At 60.0% G+C, this 5,822-nt stretch overlaps 1 protein-coding gene across 1 annotated transcript in view; it reads right to left on the bottom strand.

Annotated features, from left to right (window-relative positions):
• LOC113202133 (A disintegrin and metalloproteinase with thrombospondin motifs 8) overlaps window positions 1-5,573 on the bottom strand; it is a gene marked incomplete at its 3' end in the record, with an annotated part of 106,949 nt that extends 101,376 nt beyond the window's left edge. Inside the window, exons 1-2 of the mRNA XM_052267631.1 lie at window positions 5,485-5,573; window positions 4,801-4,990 (exon numbers count right to left, since the gene is read on the bottom strand). The remainder of the gene's footprint in view (window positions 1-4,800; window positions 4,991-5,484) is intronic.
• Window positions 5,574-5,822: the final 249 nt, after the last annotated feature.

The raw sequence follows: 5,822 nt of genomic DNA on the forward strand, positions 1-5,822 counted from the left end.
TTTTGTTTAAAGTAATGATTATAATAACAATGAAAAAAATAATTGATGTATGTAATAAGCGTGTGGTTGTCGTGGCTTAGTAGGGTCGTCGCCTTGGGACGGGAGGTCCGCGACCTCACCGGACAACACATTCCCAGGGCGCTAAATGCTTTTACGGCCGGCCGGTCTCAGAAGCCTCTGCTGGGACTGTGCTGCGAACCTCTTCATCAAATAATACACCACGCAGTTTTATTTTTGGAAGAATCGCAGCACTTTCCCGTATTGGCAGAGACACATTACCTCCACAGTATAGAAGGAAGTGGCCGGGGATTAGATCGCAAAGTTCCATAGAGATTGAAAAGAAAAAAGAGTCACCGGCGACAAGAAACTGCTGCATGTTTGCTCGCGGCACATGGCATTGAACCTACGGGTTATCTGTTATCTTGCGGTAGGTCGTGCTCATGAGCTCTGACCTTGGCGTACGCCAACGAGGCCATCAGTAGTAGTAATGACGTTCGTTTTTTTTTTGTTTTTTTTTGAAGTAAACCTTTTTCATTTTATTTTTATTTTTTGCTGAGTCATTATCACATAGCTGTCGATGGAAGAATGGCGTGGGAAGAGGAAGGGCGGGTATGGGAGGGTCGTCGGCGGAGAGCTCTGTACTGTGCACTCTACTCGGGCGCGCCTGGGCCCAGCCGAACCTCGCCACTGCAGCGAGGGCCTTCATGCTGTTTCGGAAATTGCCGACCTTGCGGCGTGGAGCTCTGGTCTCGGTCCAGGACGCTCTGGGGACAGCGGGGGCCCGGGGCGAGGCCTGCTGGGGTACCCACCCGGGGGGAGACGTCCTGCGGCGTCCTGCGGGGGAGACGGTGGACGGCGCCGGTGGTGGGACGACAGCCGCTGCGAGCAGCCCTGCTCCTCTCCGCTCTCTCTCTCTCTCTCCTTCCTCCTCCTCTCCCCTCCGTGGCGTGGGAGACCGCACTGCCACGGTCACACATCTCTCAGCTCTGCCACGTTATCGGGGGCATTGTCGTGGATGGAGGACCGTCCCCACCACCCGCAGGCTCAGCCTGGATGAGAGAGAGAGGGAGAGAGAGAGAGAGAGCCCACTAAAGCTTCTCTCTGGCGCCCAGCCCGCGGCCCAGGTCCCCGTATCAGCCAGGCGCCGGCCGCACACTCTCACGACGTCCAGCGGCTCGTTATTGGCTCGTCGTGGCCGTCCCCGCGGCCAGCGGAGGCCTCCGTGCGAGTGACGCCGATGACTAACCTTCGCCCCTCCTCCCCCGCGTGGGGCCCGCGTCCGTCGCGTACTAGAGAGCTCTTCGCGGCGGACGGCACGAAATCGAAAGTCGATTGGAAGAGCGGTGCGCAGTGACCTTCGAGATATCGATGTCACCGACGACGGCGGCGGCCAGGCCAGAGGCCGGCGCGCGGTGCGGAGTGGGCAGGAGAAGGCCGACCTTCCAGGGCGGCCGCGCTGGCTGACGCTGTCTCGCGGACATGAGGGCACGCTCCGGCGAGCACCTCGGTGACGTCCGAACAGGAGAAAAGAGTCACGGCCTTCCCGCGTCCGGTTATTCGCCGCCCGGGAACAGTCGAAACAACCGCGCGTGCATTAGAATAGTGTACAGTAGCGCAAGTCCGCGCCGCACAAGAACTTCAGCAGCGCATGCGAGCAGCGGTCACGTTGAATGGGGGAAAATGATCAAAAAGAAGTCAACCTTATTGGAACTAAAAAGGTATGATTGTTGTCTCCATCGGTACAGTGGACGCGGTGGACTGGTCGAGCAGGCTGCCACGACACGCGGGCATGCCGGAGCCAGGGAGAGAGAAAGAGAGAGAGATATATTCTGGACCGGGCTTGCTTTGGGTGAGTGCGAGCAAGAGAGAGAAAGGTAGGGCCGTCTGCAAAAATACGAGAGCACTGCGCGACACCAACGCGGTTTCGTTTGGCGCGGTGGGCGGCGTCGACACGCGCGCGCTGTGCGTGCGTCTGCATCGCGGCTCGGCGCCGAAGTGCAACACGTTTGGAACGTTTGAAACATTGTGCGGTCGCTGGCAGTGGTGTGGAGCCGGTGCTGGGAGTTGTTGCACAACAACGACAACATTTTGTTCCAAATCGGACGGCGCGGGGACGCAGAGCAGTTTGTTGAGTTTCCTCACGACACCGGCAGCCGCTCCGCGCGGCGCGCAGGGAAACTCAAGTCGGAAAAAGGAGAGAGAGATAGCAGAAGTGGGGCGGGGCGTGCCGGCGCCGTGTCGTACCGCGTGTCCCCTACACACCGACAAAAAAAAACAAGTGTGTGCGACGAATCGTCACTCACACAAGTCGCTCACGAGAACGCGTGTGACGAACGCAGTCACACAAACACCTGCAATTCTGTCATTCGTTAATTATGACCAGCCATTTTATTCTTTACACATACGCTCTCCCTTTCCCCCGTCGTATGTATGTTTTTTGTCGGTGTACGCACGAAATTAATGTTACAAGAGCACTCAGCGCTCAGGCGCTCGCGATAAGCATCGCGGGGTGGGGCGGGGCGGCCCGCGCGCTGTCGCTTTGCAGCAGCGCGGCGCTGCAGGCGGCCCGGGGCCCGAGTGAATGTGGCATACCGACCTATCCGCCACTTCGAAAGTAAGTAGTAAGTGAGTGCGCGACGTTTTTCACTCCCCTGCCCGCAAGATGTGTGTGCGAGCGAGTGTATGAGTAAGTGCGCGAGCGTGCGTGTGTGTGTGTGTGTGTGTGTGTGTGTGTGTTTGTGAGAGACTAAAAGGTACCGACCACCGCTCTGCTGTCCCCTCCTCTGCGCGCGCTGACGCTCAGTGACGCCCCAGGCCGGCCCGAAACGAAAGTGAGTCTCAAAACTAAACGGAGAGTGAGTGAGCGAGTGACGAGTGTGAAGAGTGACGGGCCGCGACCGGCCTCACGCCCGCTCCGAGGAGGCGAGCGTGGAGCAGAGCGCTTTAGGACGGGCGTCTTAATGATGAATTTGGACGCTAACGGAGGGGGAAAGGGCGTAAGTCGGGGAGGGGGAGGGGAAGAAGCAGGAGCGTCACCCATAAATTCTTCTTGGGCCGTATAGATAGGCCCCAACACGAAGCGCAGGTCAATATAGAGGGCAGCGCCCTGTCTTCAACTCGCCCCGCCCCGCCCCGCCCGCCCCGCCCGAACCCTTTCCCTCTCGACCTAGGCGCACGGGGCGCCCCCGTCCCGAGCCGCGCCGCATAACTTTACTCTGAACAAAGAGGGGGCCGCTCACAGTCGAGCCATCGTGTCGGCGGCAGGCGGGAGATTCAAACGCGGGTCGGGGAGGAGGGCGCGGAGGGGTCGCTGCTCGACTCGGCGCGGTGGTTGGTGGGAACTTGAACGCACGTCGGGGGTCGAGATTTAGACCGGGCCTCTGCGTCGATCGGTCCGGCCGGCCGGCTGGCTGTCCGCCTGTCCGTCAAGCGGCCGATCCGGTCTAGGCCCGGCTAGGCCCCCAAGCCAGACGGACAACCGGACAGACGGGGCAGGCAGCCAAGCGGCCGGGGCGGCCAGCCAGGCAGCCGGCCAGCCGCAGGCCCGGTACGTTTCATCACACGACACGCGATCGGATGCCGGCTTGAAAGTAAAAGTGGAGCCGAGTCGAGCCGAGCAGAGCCGAGCAGAGCCGAGTCGCGTCGAGCGGAGCCGAGCCGGGCCCGACTGGACACTGGACTGGACCAGGTACGAACCAACCCGCTGTGTCCGTAAACCCGCTGTTATCTGTCTCTGTCGCTCCGACATGGATTGATAAGCAAACGAGAGAGACGAAATACTGGAGAGCAAGAGGGATTCTCACAAGTTTGAGGCCCTTAGTCATTGACACGATTTACCACGTTTCCGATTCCGTTTGCTCATGTGTTAGTGCAAAAGGTGCCAGAAATTCATGCATACCATTAAGGTCATACTTAATAATTCATTTCTGCCAAGACTTTTGATACCATCATGCTCTAAAACGTCATTTTGACGTCTCACGGTGCTCTCCGTGCGCCTCGGGACCGCGGAGGGAACGGCGCCTGCACCGGGGGGGGGACCGGACCGAACTCTGGACCCCGGATCTGATCGGGGGGCCGGATAAAAGTGAAGGTAGTCACCCCGTCGCTAAGCGCCGCTCCGGGGAAGCACGGCAGCAGCAACAGCTTGTCTCCGCGGCCGTCGGGGCCCCCGGGGCCTGGTGGGCGGGGCGGGGTGGCCTGGCGTGGGGCGCGGTGGGGCGTGGGGCGGGGCGGGGCGGGGCGGTGGGGAACGGGCGGGGACCCCGTTGAGCCCCACGGCCCGCGGAGCCCCCACGGCGTTCGGGGCAACCCAAAGACGTGACGGGGTTCACCACAACCAGAAAAGTCGTTTTCATACGCAAGTACACAAAGCTGGCCCAAGATCAAGTTTACCATTGAAAGAGGGCGATGTATTGTGTTTGGGTACGGAAAAACAAAACCACCTTGTGGTGCACGGAGTTTTTTTTTACAGAGGCAAAACACAGTTTTCGTGGCTCAAGCAACGGTTTTTTCTGGGTGCAGAGAAGTTGTCGTCGGTTGAAAACGAAAGCCGTGGTCAGCAAGGGGTCTGCTGCCGCCCGCTGCTGCTGCTGCCGCTGTCAGTTGGTGTGCGGAGCGCGAGGCGCGGTGGGAACAGGAATGGCGAATTATAACCGTTCTGGACCGAGTGAGAAAATTTTACCCAACACAACTAGGCAATCTGTGCCGCTGCCTTTTTTATTCTTCTTTCTTGCGTTCCCCGGTTACTGCTGCGCAGGAAAACAGAAACAGCAACAGAAAACACACTCAAAAATCACTTACCCTTTCATCCGAGATGGTGAGCACGGCTATAGTCCAGTGCTGCCGCGGTTGAAGTGGGTGAATGGTATCCTGTATCCTTGTCGCACACTTTGTCACACACTTTTAGCTTCCTTTTGGCACTTCGTTGTGGGTGGGATAGGGTCACTAGGGTCACTGGGGTCACTGATCACGTCCTGGGGCGCATAGTCCACTGCAAAAACGAATCACAACTTGTAGCACCACTGGGTAGCGAGCGTCGGGCCGCCGCTGCCACCGCCGACAGCGCCACCGCAACCCCGTCTGGGCGGGGGGTGTTGGAGACCAGGAGAGATAGAGAGAAGAGAGGGACGGGGTGGCAGAAAGAGACGAGAGAGATAGAGAAAGATGAAAACGGAGGCAAGGACGCTAAAGGCTCCCGAGGGTGGAGCAGCAGAGAGCAAGGCGATTATGTCAGAAAATGCGGTGGCGGTGTCGGCGGCAGACGCGCTGCTCACGGCGAGCACGGCGACGGCGAGCGCGGCGCGCGCGGTGCGGGGTTCGCGTTTCGAAAGGTGAGGCGCGCGCGCGCGGCGAGGGCGGGCGGATTCAGGAAGTCGCACTACACAACAGCTGTCTGCAGCTGCGGGGAGCCAAGCAAGCAGGCAAGCAAGCAGCTGGCCGCCTCTCTGCAGCTGCCTGCAGCTGCTGTTGGCGTGCGCAACGCACGTGAAGTCACGGCTCGGTACGGCGTGCCGCGGCGGCGGTAGAACCACTGACTGACTGGTCCGCGCGCGCCGCCAGGGCCCCCGTACCCGCTCCCACCACTCGCCCAGCCAGCTCACTCTTACTCTCTCTCCCACTCCGAGCAGTTACGCCCGCGCGGGGAGGGGGACACTAGCCCGCCCCGCCGCTCTGCTCTTTACCGTGCTGCTGTTACTGCCGACCGGTAACGTGTTACTGTTACGGCGCGCGGGCCCGACCTGGTTGCCGCAGCAGCAGGACACCCCCGAGGGGGGACCCTGTTACATTTGGCATGATCGATATCAGTGTCGAACTTGAGTGCG

Source organism: Frankliniella occidentalis, unplaced genomic scaffold (assembly GCF_000697945.3).
Source record: "Frankliniella occidentalis isolate FOCC.00 unplaced genomic scaffold, Focc_3.1 Scaffold4, whole genome shotgun sequence".
Taxonomy (NCBI): domain Eukaryota; kingdom Metazoa; phylum Arthropoda; class Insecta; order Thysanoptera; family Thripidae; genus Frankliniella; species Frankliniella occidentalis.